Source organism: Urocitellus parryii, chromosome 7, assembly GCF_045843805.1.
Source record: "Urocitellus parryii isolate mUroPar1 chromosome 7, mUroPar1.hap1, whole genome shotgun sequence".
NCBI classification, from domain to species: domain Eukaryota; kingdom Metazoa; phylum Chordata; class Mammalia; order Rodentia; family Sciuridae; genus Urocitellus; species Urocitellus parryii.
The window spans coordinates 67103002-67120642 of record NC_135537.1 but is presented as its reverse complement, the minus strand read 5'-3'; the positions used below and the strand labels follow the sequence as shown (position 1 = coordinate 67120642).

The 17641-nt window shown below is 38.1% G+C and overlaps 1 pseudogene; it reads left to right on the top strand.

Moving 5' to 3' along the window:
* The first annotated feature begins 2546 nt into the window (after positions 1-2546).
* Positions 2547-3758, top strand: LOC113184176 (L-lactate dehydrogenase A chain-like; annotated as a pseudogene).
* The last annotated feature ends 13883 nt before the right edge of the window (positions 3759-17641 follow it).

Genomic DNA, 17641 nt, shown 5'->3' with positions numbered 1-17641 from the left:
AAAAAACTGAAGAACATGTAACAAGGTGGAAAGATATTCCATGTTTATGAACTGCAGGTAGTAACATTGCTAAACTGTTCATATTTCCCAAGGAAGCCTTCAGATTTGATAAAATTCTGATTGAAATCCAATAACATTTTTCATAGAAATAGGAAAAATCCTAAAGTTTATATGGAACCACAAAAGACTCCATAAAGCCAAAGAAATCTTCAACGAAAAGACCCAAATTAGAGGCATCACACTACCTGATAGCAAAATCTACTGCAAAGCTACAGGAATGAAAACTGCATACCATCGGTCAGCACAACACAGGTACAAACACAAAATGGAAAAGAATAGAAAGTAAAAAGAAATAATAAACCCACGCATTTGCAGGTAATTCATTTTTTGACAAAGATGCTATGAAGACACAATGCAGAAAAAAGTTCAAAGAATATTAGGAAAACTGGATATCCACATGTAAAAGAATGAAATTAGACCCTTATACTATGAACAAAATAAACTCATATGGATTAAAGATTTAAATGTAAGACATAATCCTTTAGTAGGAGAAAACATAGGGCAAAAGCTCTAGCACATTGCTGTCATATCACCCCCACCAGCAAAAATGTACAAACACATACGAACAAGATTGCATCAAAAGCTTCTAAACAAAAGAGGAAATGATCCTCACAGTTGAAGAGTAACCTATAGAATTGGAGAAAACATTGGTGAACTGTACATCTGTAAGGGGGTAATATCCAAAATAGATCAGGAATTTCAACAGCTCAAGAATGAGAGAATAACCTGCTTTTTCAAATGGTCAAAGGACCTGAACATTTCTCAAAATAAATACAAATAAACCATATAATAGGTACATGAAAAAATGTCCCGCATTACTAATTGGTAAGGTTTAGATATGAGGTGTCACTCCAAAGGTGCTGTGAATGCAGGAATATTCAGAGGTGCAAATTGTTAGTCTATGAAGTGTACCTTAGTCCTTCCCAGTTAGAATGTACCACCTGGGTGTGAACTGTTGGCACGTGGGCCTGGCTGCAGGTTGTCACTGGGGGTGTGCCCTGGGTTTGTCTTCTTTGTGGCCCCCTTTTTCTCTCTCAGCTTCCTGACCCCACCATGAGCTGAGCAGCTTTCCTTTGCCAGACCCTTCCTCAATATGTGCTGCCTCCCCTTGAATCCAGAGTCAACCATCTATGGACTGAGACTTCTGAAATCATGAGCCCCAAGTAAACGCTCCCTCCTCTAAGTTGTTCTTGTTGTATATCGGGTCAGTGATTCATAAGCTAACTAAAACAGAAATTGATTCCAAGTAGGGTCATTGATACGAGGTCCCCTCACACCTGTCAGCAAGGTTATTTTCAACAAGATGTAAGTGTTGGCGATGATGCGAAGAAAAGGGAATAGCTGTAGATGGAAATGTAAATTAGAGCAACCATTAGGAAAACAGTATGGAGCTTCCTCAAAAAATGGAATTGCCACCTGGCTCAGTGGCACACACCTGTAATCCCAGCAGCACAGGAGGCTGAGGTAGGAGGATCAAAAGTTCAAAGTCGGCCTCAGCAAAGAAAGGCACTAAGAAACTCAGTGAGACCCTATCTCTAAATAAAATACAAAATATGGCTGGGGATATGGCTTAGTGCTTGATTGCCCCATTCAATCCCTGGTATCCCCCCCCAAAAAAAAGAAAAAAAGAAGAAATTGCTATGCACCCCCATACTAGTCAACATGCTCTTGGTTCCAAGTCCAGTATGGTGACTTTTTTTTTTTTATTGTTGGTCGTTCAAAACATTACATAGTTCTTAATACATCATATTTCACAGTTTGATTCAAGTAGGTTATGAACTCCCAATTTTACCCCGTATACAGATTGCTGTATCACATCAGTTACCCTTCCATTGATTGACAAATTGCCTTTCTAGTGTCTGATGTATTCTGCTGTCTGTCCTATTCTCTACTATCCCCCCTCCCCTCCCCTCCCCTCCCCTTTTCTCTCTCTACCCCTTCTACTGTAAATCATTTCTTCGATTTGTATTATCTTGTCTTACCCCTCCTTTCCTCTTATATGTCATTTTGTATAACCCTGAGGATCGCCTTCCATTTCCATGCGGTTTCCCTTCTCCCTCCCTTTCCCTTCCACCTCTTATCCCTGTTTAATGTAAATCTTCTTCTCAAACTTTCGTCCCTACCCTGTTCTTGTTTACTCCCCTTATATCAAAGGGGTCATTTGGTATTTATTTTTTAAAGATTGACTAGCTTCACTTAGCATAATCTGCTCTAATGCCATCCATTTCCCTCCGAATTCTATGATTTTGTCATTTTTTAATGCAGAGTAATACTCCATTGTGTATAAATGCCACATTTTTTTTATCCATTCATGTATTGAAGGGCATCTAGGCAGATTCCACAATCTTGCTATCGTGAATTGTGCTGCTATGAACATCGATGTAGCAGTGTCTCTGTAGCATGCTCTTATTAGGACTTTGGGGAATAGACCGAGAAGGGGAATAGCTGGGTCAAATGGTGGTTCCATAGTATGGTGACTTTCAAGGATGAGCCTGATGCACCATCTTCTAATGGAAGAACAAATGCCCAAGAATAAGATTACAATTGTTGGGGCTGGTGCTGTTGGCTTGGCCTGTGACATTAGCTTCTTTATTTTTGTTCTTTTTAGTTATACATGACAGTAGAATCTATTTTGATATATTTATACAAGCAAGGAGTGTATCTTATCATAATTAGAATCCCAGTATTGTAAATGTACACAATGTTGAGGTTTTATTGTGGTGTATTCATTATATGTACAGCCATTAGATTCTTAATGAAGGACTTAGTAAATAAACTTTCTTTTGAAGTCATGGAAAACAAATTGAAGGGAGAGATGACAAATCTTCAATGTCGGCTGACTTTTTCTTAGTCTTTGCTGATTTTGGCAGTCTGTCAAGTGACTACAAATTTCAAGCTAGTTTTATCACAATTGGGCATGTCTGTAAAGGAAGAAAGCAGTCTGAATTTGGTTCAGAATACGAACATCTTTAAATTCATTATTCCTAATGTTGTAAAACAGTCAAAACTATAAGTTGTTTATTATTTCCAATTCAGTGGATATCTAGATCTATATATTTGAAAAGTAAGTGTCTTTACCCAAAATCCAGGTTATTAGAAGCGATTATAATCTGGATTCAACCCAGTTCTTGATGAATTGGAGAAATACTGGGAGCTCATACATTATACTGTCATGGGCAGGTCCTTGGGGAGTATGCATACTCTAGTGTGCTTGTATGGAGTGGAGTGAATGTTGCTGGCATCGCCCTGAAAATTCTGCACCTGGATTTAGGTGCTGATGCAGCTAAAGAACAGCAGAAAGAGGTTCATCAACAGATGACTGAGTTTTAACAGGTGATCAAACTGCAAAGCTATACATCCTGGGCCATTGGGCTATCTGTGGAAGATCTGGCAGAAAGTATAATGCAGAATCTCTGACATATGCATCCAATTTCCACCATGATTAAGGGTTTCTAACGAAAGAATCATTGTTGTCTTCCTTAGTGTTCCTTGCATCTTGGAACAAAATGAAATCTCAAATAATGTGAAGATGACTGACTCCTGAGGAAGAAGCCCATTTAAAGAGTACAGATGCACCTTGGGAGATCCAAAAGAGCTGAAATTTTAAAGTCTTCTAATGTCATACCACTTCACGGGGTGACAACAGGATGTTAGTTGGAGGTTGTGCATGATATCCTTTTGATGTGATCTGTGATTAAAGCAATAATATTAATATGGCCTGGGAGAAACATCAATTTCCTAAAGTTAGAAATAGGAATGGTTCATAAAACTCTGAGGCTGTGTCCTGATGCTGGAGAGTACTTGTGTACTCCTAGAGGGGTTAATGTAAAATAGTTTTGCCATCTCTGAGGCACCACTGCCTATGTTGCATATGATCCAGCTGCCCTTCAAACCAGATGTGTTTACTGTGCTAGATAAGTTCTGGTTCCTTTACCAAAGACACTTAGCCAAACATTTACCACCCCCGCCATCAATCATCCTGGGATCCAATATATAAATCTAATATTTTGTATCTTGTGCATAGCTGTTTAGATTGTATTTTGTGTTATATATACATATACATGTGCACATATATACATATATATGTGTGTGTACATATATATATATATATATATATATACATATACACATATACAATCAGCAGTATGCATTTCCATATGAGGAAAAAAAGATCTACATATAAACAATGCAACCAACTATCCGAGTACTATACCAAGCTAAAACTCTGAATTAACATTAAGGAGAAAAAAAAAGAGTCAATATATAACAACCACATGGTCTAGCAATTCCTCTACATATCCAAAGGATAGCAAATAATTACATTGAAGAGATACTAGCATTTCCATGTTCACTGTAATATTATTCACAAGATTTGTGATATGAAATCAGTGTATGTATCTGTCAAAAGATGAATGGATAAAGAAAATGTGGTATACATACACAATGGCAGTCTTGTCACTTGGGACAATGTGGGTGAAGTTGGAGAACATTAAATGAAATCAGGCACAGAGAGATACACCACATAATCTCACTAATACAATCTAAATAAAACAATAGAGTGGTGGGGCCTAGGTGGGCAATGTGGAGCTTGGGGGATATTGGTCAAAGGATATTGTTGGGGCTTAGAACATGATTCCCTCAAGTATGGTTTGTTGTTCTGGTGTGTTGAATACTTCCTGAAGATTGAAAAGCCTCAGATGCAAGTTTCTTACTTTATCTGGCCCTCCTTTCCCCTCCCGTCTTTTTCTCCTTGAAGGGAATTGTAACAACCCAAACTCCTCTTCCCCAAGGTAAGCCATAGAAACCAAAACCCCTATCCCATGCAGTACACCAGGAAACCTAGAAAGGTAACTTTCACCCCTTCTCCCTTGAATACCTTCATACTAAATGGCTCCTGCCCATACCTAGGAGGAAGGAATACAACACAGAGGGTCCAAGAAGAATCAGACAGACAGATATTGCTGGGTTTACCCCACACAGTTATTTACCATTAGATCAAAACCTGTTTGTCCATTGACATGTCTACATGGCTGTCCATTCCTCACAAAACCTAAACATAAAAATTGACAACTTTTCCTGGGTCTTTGTGTTGCCACTGTAAGGCTCCTGTGTCATGTAAAACTTTGATGAAATAAGTTTGTGATCTTTTCCTGCTAACCTGTATAGATGAAATAAGTTTGTGATCTTTTCCTGCTAACCTGTATATATTTGTTATAGATAGGTCAGCCTTGACCTTATCATAGAGGAGGAAAAATATCATACTCTTTTGTTCCTATAATACAGAATTTCAGTTAGGAAGAATAAGTTCAAGAGATCTATCATGCAATACAGTGACTATAGTTAATAACAACGTACTATGCACTTAAAAATTGCTAAAACTAAATTTTAAGTGTTCACAAAATTGGTAACTATGAGGTGATGCATGTTTAATTTAGCCATTCCACAGCATCTACATATATCAGAACATCTTATTGTATACCATAAATTATGTGATTTTTGCCAATTTAAAAATATATGCAGATGAATAAACAATAAACAGTGTGAAGAACAAAAGAAATAAAGAATTAGATTGACACAGTATTTATTCAAAAGAAATGGATTTTGAGTTAAGTTCTTACTATATTGCCAGGATAATCTCAAACTTCTGGGCTCAAGTGGTCCTTCTGTCTCAGTCTCCCAATTTATAAAAAAAATTTCAACATGAAACAGTACTACATAATTTTGCATATATGTATATGTATAAGCAGTAGGAATATAAAAATAAAGCCAAGAAAGATGCCCAACCCTTGGGTAGTGATTAAGGAAGGTTATGCATTGTTTAACTACAACTTAACTAACTCATATCAATGTCATTATGCTATCTTTTTTTGATTGAAACTTATCTGATAAATCTTTATCCATTAATTTTCAAATATTCTATAGCGTTTTGAAAATTGTATGCCCTGTGGTAATAGATTTTATGATACATATAAATGAATCTGATATATATTATATGAATCTGATCAGCTCTATTAAATAAAAAGCCACAGGCCCCCTGGACATCAGACCGTTTCAGCAGGGTGGTCCCAACTACATGGATTCTCTTGTAGCTATTTCAGAAGTCTGCCAGGGACCAAAATGAGAACGAATGATCCTTTCCTCAGGTTGGAGAGTACTTTCTCCAGATGCTTTTCATCCCTAGGTTATAATTAGGGAGTGGAATCGCAAAACTCCCACCACATAATGCTTTGAGGTAAGATGCCAATGGGTAAATAGGTAAATAGTATCAGAGAAATCCATTAAAGTCCCAACTATGATAGCATACTACAGTGACACAGCCACTTCAATGTTTATAGCTGCACAATTCACAATAGCTAATCTGTGGAACCAACCTAGATGCCCTTCAGTAGATAGATAAAGAAACTGTGATATTATATATATATATATATATATATATATATATATATATACACACACACACACACACACACAGGAATGTTACTCAGCATTAAAAGAGAATAAACTTATGGCATTTGCAGGTAAATGGATGGAGTTGGAGAATATCATGCTAAGTGAAGAAAGCCAGTACCCCAAAACCAAAGGCAGAATGTTCTCTCTGATATGTGGATGCTGATCCATAATGTCAGGGGTTGGGGTGGGTGGAGTGGGATGGAGGAATAGAAACCAGGTGTGAGGATAGGAAAGATGGTGGAATGAGATGAACATCATTACCCTAGGTGCATGTATGACTACACATGTGGTATGACTCTACATCAAGTACAACAAGAAAAATGAAAAGTTGTGCTCCATTTGTGCACAATGAATTGAAAAGCCTTTTGCTTTTATGTATAACTGATTAGAAGTAATAAAAAATAAATTAAAAAAAGAATTCCAACTATGAATCTAATCAAAATATATAATTTGATACAGATCAAATCATGTTCTTATACAAACTGTACATGTCTTTATAAAGTGGAAAAATGATATAGATTTAACCTGAAATTATCTGATATTTACCATTCAGCACATGTAATGTAGCTCTAAGAGTGACTTGATTATGAGCCGAGTTTACATCTAATCACAGTTGATAAAGTGCATATATATACACACACACACATACACATAACCTTACATATTATTATTCTATTACACCCTTATCTCACTCTGAGTTAACTTACTTCCCAAGAAAAGTAGGCATCAGGTAAAACACATGACTAGGGTGTAGTAGACAAATATAAGCCCTTGATGATCTATTTTCAAATCTCAATCCCAAATCCCACCAGGATGCAAAATACCCCCCTTGGCACCACAACAGATGGCTCAGCAATTCATATGCTTTCTCTTTATTCCTGGGCTTCACAGTCCTCTCAGTTTATAATTCCTCTGCAAGACCTAACTCTGATTCATTCCTCCAGCCCAACAATTGGAAGAACCTGGGTCTTAGAATCAGATGCAATCCTCTCTAATTTGCAATAGTTCTTTTTTTAAATATATACTTCCTAAAGAGCCATAGCAGGCAGAAGAGAATAAATTTTATCTAGCATTGCTAAATATTAGTTATACCATCATATTATGAGGTATTATCAAGTTGAAGGTGATGTAGAATAGTAATTTAAAATACAGTTTCTAGAAACAGTCTTCACGTGTTTCAGTCCTGGTTCCATTTACTAGCCAAGTTACGTTGCCCTTAGTAAAATGGGGTAATTTTAAGCACTCAATTCCAAGGGCTTTTGTAAGGATTAAATAATGCAAATGAAATATCTGGTACATAGGAAATGCTTAACACATGTTAACTACCATTGGTTAATATATGAAGAGACAGAGGTTAAAGTTATTCAATCTTCCCTGAGCTACTACGCTAATAAATGATAAAGACTGAAGTGAAAAACAGGCCAATGTAACTCACATACCTTTTGGGGAGTTCTCAGACTTCTAGATTTTGTACTCATACCAGTAGGTGAAAAGCATATGCACTACTGATATTTACCATACATTTTGTCTACAATACTATATAATGTCCATTATAAATAACACAAAGTCAAATGAAGGCTATAAATTACAAGTTATGGGCTGGGATTGTGGCTCAGCAGTAGAATGCTCTCCTAGCACATGCAAGGCCCTGGGTTTGATCCCCAGTACCACATAAAAATAAGTAAAATAAAGGTATTATGTTCAACTACAACTAAAAAATAAATACTAAAAAAAATTTAAAATGATATATATATATATATATAAGTTATACTAAAACTTTCCTTGCTCTAAACTTTTCTAAAGGTTTCTCTGTGGGTATTTGTTTTAACTCTAGTTTGTAACCTAGTATATAACATAATACCTTGCCTATAGCTGTTGCTCAATAAATGTTAAAAAAAAGAGTATGAGGCATCATGTTAAAAAAAATTTAGTTGTTGCTATAACAATGACATATTTGAATGCAAATATGCTCAGAAGTGATGTCCTTGGATTGATTTTTAATAGATCTGCTAGCTTTCAGTTGCTAAAGGTCAAGCTTCAGTCATCCTCCTTAGCGCATTAGTTAAAAGAGAGAGTTTGTTACATAGCATGAACAGCTGGTATCCCAAAAGGGACATTAACAGAGAGAAGGAGGAAGGTTCTCAAAGGTGTTCATGTCCTATTCAAAACTATTTACTTAATTCTCCTATCTGTAATCCTACAGAAAATAAATGTCATTGCTGTCTCTTTAAAAACCCTAGACCTACTAGAGAATTTAAGCTTGTTTAATAACCATGGCTCTCAATATTTTTTGATGGAATTAACTATAGGTGTAGATCTTCAACCTGGAGATGATTGCCTGTGGACTGGGTGGGAGCGCGTGTTTTATTTCCTTCTCCACCAGATGAGAGGATATAAAAGCAGTCACCTGTCAACCCACTCCAGCCATGAAATTCAGCAGCCTATTGTCCCAATCACTGCTCTCAATCACTCTAAACGGCCTCCAGAGACAATCATTATTATAGGACATGTTCCTAAGAGTAGATAAATGGAACTCCACCTGCCAGCCTGCATAGGGAAAGATGGACATTCTTGGCCAAAAATATGAAAGGGCCTGGAGCTTTATTGACATTTACATCAAAAATAGTTAGCAATGAAAGCAGCTGTTGTGCCGTGCTTTCACCACGACGTGTTTGGAATATGCTGTGAATTGAAATACAGACCTCCTGACAAGCAATTTACCTTCTGTCAGTCTCCATGTGCTTGCAGCATTACTGGTACTTGCTGTGATAGGCCACTTAAAGCTGCACATGTGTACAGTTTGGATGAAAGATTAACTACAATTTGAGGCAGGAAGCAACGAATTGTGGAGTGTCATTCATAATGGCCTACATTGTCATCTGCAGGGTGACACCATAGCAAGAAGGTGCCTCTGTTGTGACTGCCTTATGGAATCAGATATCATTCATTCTAATGAAGATCTGACTACAATTCTAATAAGCAGAGTGCAAGGCAGCTCAGGACTGGAAGCATTCATCTGCCTTGTTTGTTGACATTACAGTAATGGCTAAAATGCCATTATGCAAGAAATTCTTTCCGAAGTAATTCAATGGGGGCAATTGTAATACCGTGTACAACAGCCTGGAACAAAGATGTGCCAGGAGTTAATTTCTGTATTTATTCTTCTTAGTTGATGCAGTACATTGAGTTTTTCCCTCTTAAAAATTTTCAGGAGATGAAATATTATGTCTCCTAAGTAAAATATTGATTGCTTTGTGTGAGTAACATCTAGAAGTCGTCTCCTCAAAGCAAAATTCTTTGTGTACCAAGTTTTGATGACAGTGATACAGCACTTATTTGAATGATGATTAAATACTTACCAGTTCTTTCCCTGAAACTTGCTCTAAACCATGCTATCTGCTATTCTCGAAACAATTCAGTCACATTTACTTATTCACATAGAGGATAAATAACTGATGTAGTTTTCTCCTCCACTGGCTAAGGAGTTCGTCATTTTCAATCTGATAAGCTGCTTAATAGTGTAAGGTCAATGGGCAACTGCCAAAGCCAGTATTTCTAAAGAAATGAAGCTCCTACGAGTCATTACACATTTTGAAAAGAGGACACAGAGTTTCATTTTCCTTCCTACATTTGAGAAGCTGTTCTCTGGATCTTTTTTTTTTTTAAACTAATGTTTGATTCTTTAGGTTCTTAGGGGGTAGTAGCTCATGAGGAAGTAATTCACACTGGTTTAGCTTTTCACCCCTCAGGCAAAAAAAGGAAGTCAGTAAAACAATGTCTCAAACATCCAGTGCATTGGTTTTTATGATCCTGTATCCAAATTCTTGCAGTTGGTCATCAACCTTGAGCCAGGCAACATCCAGGCCTGTAATTTTCACCCACTTTACCACTAGAATCACAGACTATTTAATTCTGCTTTTGCTTCAGATAGAAATGTGGTCTAAAGTCCTTTGTAAGTGTGGGAATCCAGGCTTTCAACCTCCTCAGGCCGAATTTCTCTGTGAATCAAAAATACCAGCAAAGCAAGTTTTTCTACACTCTACTTTGTTGAAATAAAACAATCCAAAGAAACCCCGAAATGGTTATTATCACTGATCTCTGATAGATGCTGCAAGAATTAACCAAACCTACTTTGGAAGGATATTCCCCTAATAACAATTCCAAACAGGTTCCTTCAAGTATAAATACGTGCTATGCATTTCAGAGACATAAATTCATGGAAACATTTGTTGTGATTGGCTCTTGAGTGTTTGGCAGCTAATGCTGGCTCAGCATGGAAAATTGATATGAGATGAGTTCTAACAGGCCACTGTGTATCCAAGCAGAAGCAATACTGAGGATGACTTTTCATTTTCAGGGAAGCTACTTTAATTTGATCTTTTCACATCTTCCATTCAAAAGATAGCTGAAGGAAATCACTGCAGTTAGACAGCTATAGGCAGAGGTGGGCTTAAAGGCAGTCACATAAATTAGCATACTCCTGGAGCCTTTCTTCCCACCCCACCCCGATATGGGCAGCAACCTCCAACGTTTCCATTGAGTGACTGACTTCTGCCTCTCTGTTAACTGAGGCTAGTCCTAACTTCTGGTCCAATTGCTGCTGCAACAATTTACTACAAACTTAGTGGTTTGAAACAACACCCATGTATTATCTTATGGGTCAGAAGTACAAAATATGTCTTATGGGCCAAAAACCGAAATATCCACAGCATCACATTCCTTCTGGGGGCCCTAGTGCAGAATCTGTTCCATGCCTTCTTCAGCTTCTTGCAGCCACTTGCATTCCATGGCTTGTGGTCCCTTCCTTCATCTTCAAAACCAGCAATCCCACACTGATCTCTGACTCTCACCTCTGCCTCCCTCTTTGCCTTATGAGAAACTACTGTGATTATATTGGGTCTGCCTGGATAACTCCTCTTGCCCTAGTCTTTACTTAATTATATCTGCAAAGTCCCCTTTTCCAGCAGCAAAATAACGGGAACTGGGAATTAAGACTTGAACATCTTTGAGAGGCCACTATTCCACCGGACACAGGTACTTTATCAACATCTCTTTTCTGTGTTCATTAGTCTTCTTCCTTTACAACCTTTAGAGAGAGCCAGGGCAGACAGGGCTATCATCCCTACATGGTAAGCGAGGACACTAATGCTTGGAAACGTCTGACTCACCCAGCACCACCCTGATTTAGACAAATCCTATGCCAGGAGGTTGTCATAGTTGTAATATCACTTTCTGTTTATATGCTCACTTTTACTCCTGGATAAGGAAAACTAATCGGTTACCACAAAGGCACACAGAAGGGACTTGACCCTGCTGGATAACATCTCAGATCAAGTTCTTTCTTGTGCCACCTCAGCCTGAGTCTTTGCTTTCTTTGTCCTCTGTAGCTGGGCCTACCAGAGACCAAATCTTTGACTTTCTTTCTTAAACCTATCTGTCCTTCCTCTTATTCCTATTCTCCCCAAAGGGCCTGTGCTCTTAAGTAATCCATTAGTGGATCAATATGTATCCTAAAAACAATTATTATTGACAGGGTATTATATTAGGCTGAGCTTTTGTGAGACTAAAGGGAAACATACAGCCATGACGTTATAATTCAGTAGCACCGTGGAACATGGACTTAAATCTCAAAAAATTCTTTTCTCATCAGGTGACTTGGCCGGATTATTGAGGTTTCTCTGAACTTCAATGCCCTTACCTTCAAAAAGGTGATAAAACTGGGGACAGTGGCATGAACCCATAGTCTCAGCACTTGAGAGGCTGAAAATGGCAGGATCATTTGAGCCCAAGAGTTCAAGACCAGCCTTGGCAACATAAAATAGCCCTGTCCCAAAATAATAACTAGTTTAAAAGATGATAATCTTGTGCAATTGTCAATGATTAACAAGGAGGACAATATGATATTACCATGCTGGCCTGTGGAATGTTTGGTACCTCCCCTTTTTTCTTATTGCCCTAAAAAGAAACAAAGGACAGCTCAATGGTGGAAAAACCTGAACTCTCATGAAACATGACAGGTGCAGAGGTTTTTCTAAGTGAGCACCTTCTCCATCTCATCCCTAGGTGTAGACTCCAGATTGCAGGAAATTCTAGTCATAGTTATGCCATATACGTGATAAAAATGACAAGGGAATACCTATCTCTTTTCTTAACACAGGAGAATCATGAAGACGTGACAAATAGTAAATCAAAAGCCCTTGTCCTGATGCCTTACATTCCACCTCAGACTCACTCACTCATTTGCGATTTCTTGAACATTTATCTTGTGCCACTTGTATGTACCTAGTGATTTCTGGTTAATTAAACTCAGTTGTCCTTAAAGATAGCATAGACAAAGGGCAACAAATGAGTAAAATGACTGCTGTGATAAACATATGTAGTAAGATGTTTTGGAGGCAAAGTGGAAGAGTGTCCATTCCAGTCTTAAGTTCAGGGAATCAGAGAGATCCTCATGGAAAGGGAATATCTAGTATGAAAACTGAGTAACCAGTAGAAATTATCCGAGTAAGGAGAGAGAAAAACCAGGGAATTCCAGACAAAGCAGAGCTTGTGTGGCTACAGCAATTGCTAAAACTTCAGGAAAGGTGCTATCCCTCTGTGTTCTCCATCTCAATAGCTCTTTTGAATAGCAAAGTGGAAGTCTCCCCCACTTACCCCCACTGAAAAGCTCCCTTCATACCACACACTCCAAAGGAAGAGGACCCAGTTTTTCTTTCAGAGAAGATTTCCTAAATATTTTCTAACTAATTTGGAAATAAGTGTCCCCTCAAAAGCATTGACCATATTTTCACACCTCTATGCCATATGTTGGGAGAAACAGCCTCATGCTTCCGACCCTATGAGAGTAATGTCAACCTTATTCAATAAGGCTAGAAAACATGCATTGAAAAAATGCAATGGACAGTCCATCATAGGGCTACCTGAAGTTAAGTAAAAACACTCCAGCTCTTCTTACCTTTGGGCCCCAGATTTAGAAATGCAAGGTATATTCTCGTTGGGAGAGTGAGTGGCTATACATCACTGAGAAGCAATTCTTGGGGACCAAAGAAGTATCCCCTCCCTGTCACCACCTAGATTTCTTCTAGAGCAGTTCCTTTATCTCCCATCCTTGATAACCATCATTCTACACTCTGCTTCTACAAGTTTGACTTTTTTAGATTTTGCATGCAAATGAGATCATGTAATATTTGTTTTTCTGTTGTCTGGCTTTCACTTAGTGGAGTGTCTCCAGACTCATCCATGCTGTCCCAAATGGTATAATCCCCTTTTTATGGCTGACTAATATTGCATTAGGTATATACACAAGGAATTAGATGCTGTAAATGATCCATTTTAACCCCCAAGGAAGTTTAATCCCCTCAGATAAAAACAGAGTGAGAAACCCCCAGGTAATGATATATACTGAGAATTTTGAATCTTTCATCTGCTGCAGGATCAAAGGCAGAAGAGTTGGAGGTTTTCTGCTTAACTTTGGGTAGTTCTGTAGTCTTTCTGTTGAGCATGAGAACCAACAAAAGAGAACAAGAGGTCTCTCCAGTGCAGCAGAGCCATAGCAATTGGAAGCATGGGGAATTCCAGAAGCAGGTGACCTACAGAGTGGACATACAAATTTGCTCCTTAACAAGAATTGGATTTAACAGCCAATGGGCAGGGGATAAAACCACTGCAAACCCAGCTAATCACTGCAAACCTTATTGGTAAAGGCCAGATCTCTATAGCTATCTTCAGTATAATTGAAAAGGTAGGAAAACACACACGCACACAATAACATTAACCAAAGACAAGGGGTTAAAGTAAAATTACAAAACAAAGGGAATACGAAGACTCAGAGGAAGAGAGATTTCATAGTGATTTGCTACGATTCTTAGGATATAAGTAAAATGACTGCTGTGATAAACATAGTCAGAAATTCCGTAAGTTTAATAAAAGACAAAACTGAACAAACATAGTGGAAGATCTAATTGACACTCTTACATCTAATCAGCAGTAAGCAGTATAAAATTTAAATTGTCGTTCAGAGAAAGGATAAAACAACAAAGAACCAAAACAAATGAAAGACATTGTAAGACTGGAAATATGAACATAACCTGAGATTTCTTTTTTAACTGCTTAAGGAACAAATCAAAACTGTAACCAAAACCAAAATTCAAAGACATCATTTCAGAAAATACAGGTGCATTCATAAAAAGAACCACAAGTCCACAGTTTCCAGGCTATACCAGGTTCTTTGCAAAAATCAATAAGATATCAACTCAGGGTATCTACTAACAACTTTTTAAAATTACAAGCAAAAAAAAAAATCAGATTTAACTAACCCAGAGACAAAAACACCTATCTTCAAACAAAGAAAAAGCTTTCAGTTTTGCAATATAGCAAATGCCTAGATGATCATGAAAGCAAGCAAGAAATGCCCTAGTTGTGGGAATAGACAAAAAAAAAAAAAAAAAAATCCAGAGCTAAAGAAGTAGGAACCGAGGCGCAGTGACTCAGGGGTGTCAGAAGTAGTTCTCAGGGAACCTGATCAAGCCTCAGCTCTAACTATCAAACAGTGACAAAGTATGCTTTTATTTGGAGTCTCTTTTACTAACAAAGTGCTCAGTGAAATGGATCTTGGCCTCAGGAGTTGAGAGCTGCGGTTGTCAAAGCATACAGGTGCTGATCTTCCTGCACAGTCATTGTCACAGGAGATTCTTTGGCCTATGAGTCAGAAAACCACTAGAAACTTGGGAAACAGGAAGCTGATAGATTTGGGAGTTAGGGTGGAGATGTTTTTAAAACTCCATGAATCAAAACTTACCTAAAGTAATATCAGGACATAAGTACAGGATAATTATTCTAAAAGCAGAACAGAAATGTTGATTAACTTTTAACTTGGCTTAGGAATGCATGTTAAAATACAAAGGTATCTACTAAAAATGAAAAAGTAATGCATAACTTCCAAAAAGGAGGAAGCTTTCAACTAAGGGAAAAATGGAATATAAGAAATTCTGTAAGTTTAATAAAAGGCAGTGGGAAGGAAGCAACAGAAACCGTGACTAATAGAAAACTTATAGATATGAGTGAATATCTCTTAATGGCACAGATTCAGATAGAAATATTTTCAAAAACCCAATACAACTGCAAAATTGATATGTGTATAAAATGTAAATCAATACTTGGAGTATTTGTAAATAAAGATATCAAGTAAGATTAAACCAGGCAAATGCTGAACGAAAGGAAATTGATGAATTGATAACGTCATAACTAGCAGAATTTAACAGGGTATGATAAGGGACTGTTGGGGCAGAAAGGTGGGAGACTGTTCCTCACTCATCACAGATGCTAAGGGATGCACTCATACAAGACACAATAAGTAAGCATCAGGCTTTCCTCCGATTAGAGTTCTATGTGACAGAGGAGCCTTTAGAATGACCACCCAAAGGCCCAGGGAAAACTATTTCTATGCTTAAGTTCAATGAATGGACAGTCATATAGAAATCTGAGGGAGAAAAAAGATCTGATCTAATGGTAATGTACTGAGGGACAAAACTCATCTGTGTGGCACTCCTTCCTTCCAGGTATTAAAGGGGACCATTCTGCACTAAGGGTCTTTTGCTTCCTCTCAGAAAAGGTAGGTCCAAGTGTTTTTATGGCCAGCTCTTATTCAGAAACTTGGCGGATGGTTAGGGTAATATTTTTAGGCTCTATGGTTTGTTTTCAAGAAAAGGAGTCCTGGTTTCTGTGATTCACCTCGAGGAAGAGGAATTCTAGTTTCCTTGGTTTACTTTCAGTGCGAATGAAGGGTAAGAGACTAAAGGTCTAAAGGTCAGAGACTTTGGTTCTAAGGCTGCTTCTAAAGTCTTTTAATGTCCTCCGATTCAAAGTACTCAGCGTGCTGAAAGAGGAACTCTAATATGCTGTTGGTGGGAATGTAAATTAACATGACCACAATGGAAAACAGTATGGACCTTCCTAAAAGAAATTTAAAAATAGAAATAGAACCACCATATGATCCAACAATCCCATTGCAGAGTGTATATCCAGAGGAAATAAAAATAAAATAAAAATCAGCATACCAAAGAGATGCTTGCATGCCCACGTTTATTAGTCATAATAGCCAAAGAATGGAATCAACCACGGTGTCTACTGACAGATGAATGGGTTTATAAAAGTGTTCTCTCTATACAGGATGGAATATTATTCAGCTATAATAAGAATGAAATCCTATAATTGACAGAATTGCAGGTCTGTATGGTGGGTGAGATAAGTCTGCATCCCACACCTCCAGGTCTTTACCTCACAAATTCCAGCTGCCTGATCCTCCCAACTCCAGCCTCTGCCTCCCTGACTCAGCCAGTGCCCTGTGAGAGCTCTGCCCCCTACATTGGTCAGAAAAGTGCCTCCAGGTGGGAAACCAGGGCAGCCATTCTAAGGTGGCACAGTCCTGCACAGCTGGATTATATCTGAAAACAGACCCATGCATTTTTGTTCAGCTTTTAATTATTTACATCAGGAAAACAAGTCTAGCCCCAGTTACTTCTTCATCTTCAAAAGATTAAATGGGACCCATATAATTTTAGTAATTTCCCCTCATTCACTATGTGAATATAAAAAGGCACCATGTGTGAGCTTGACCAGTCAGTGTTTCCCAGAGAAACAGAACAGACTATTGGGAGGTGGTAGAAACTATAGGAAGTGGGCCCTAGTAGGTTACAGGAGGCATGTCTTTGAAGGGTACATCTTGTCCCTGGCCCCTTCCTTGTTCTCTCTGCTTCCTGGCCACCCTGAAGGGAGTTGTTTGTTTCACACATCCTTCCATCATGATGCTCTTTCTCACCACAAGCCCCAGGAACAATGGAGCCAGCTGACCATGGACTAAACCTCTGAAACCATGAACCAAAATAAATTCTTTCCTCTAGTTTTTTTCAGATGTGTTGTTACAGTGATAGAAAGCTAACACAGCATGCATATATAATGTGATTAAGAATGCTGTGAAGCCCAGGATCTGTCTGCAAAAAAGACAGTGGTGTAGTTCCAAGGCCCGAGAGCCAATTGTACAGATTCCAGTCTAGGTGTGAAAGTCTGGAAACCAGGAATGCTGAGGGAGGAAACCTGAAGTCAAGCATCCAAGCAGAGAGTGAATTCAACCTTC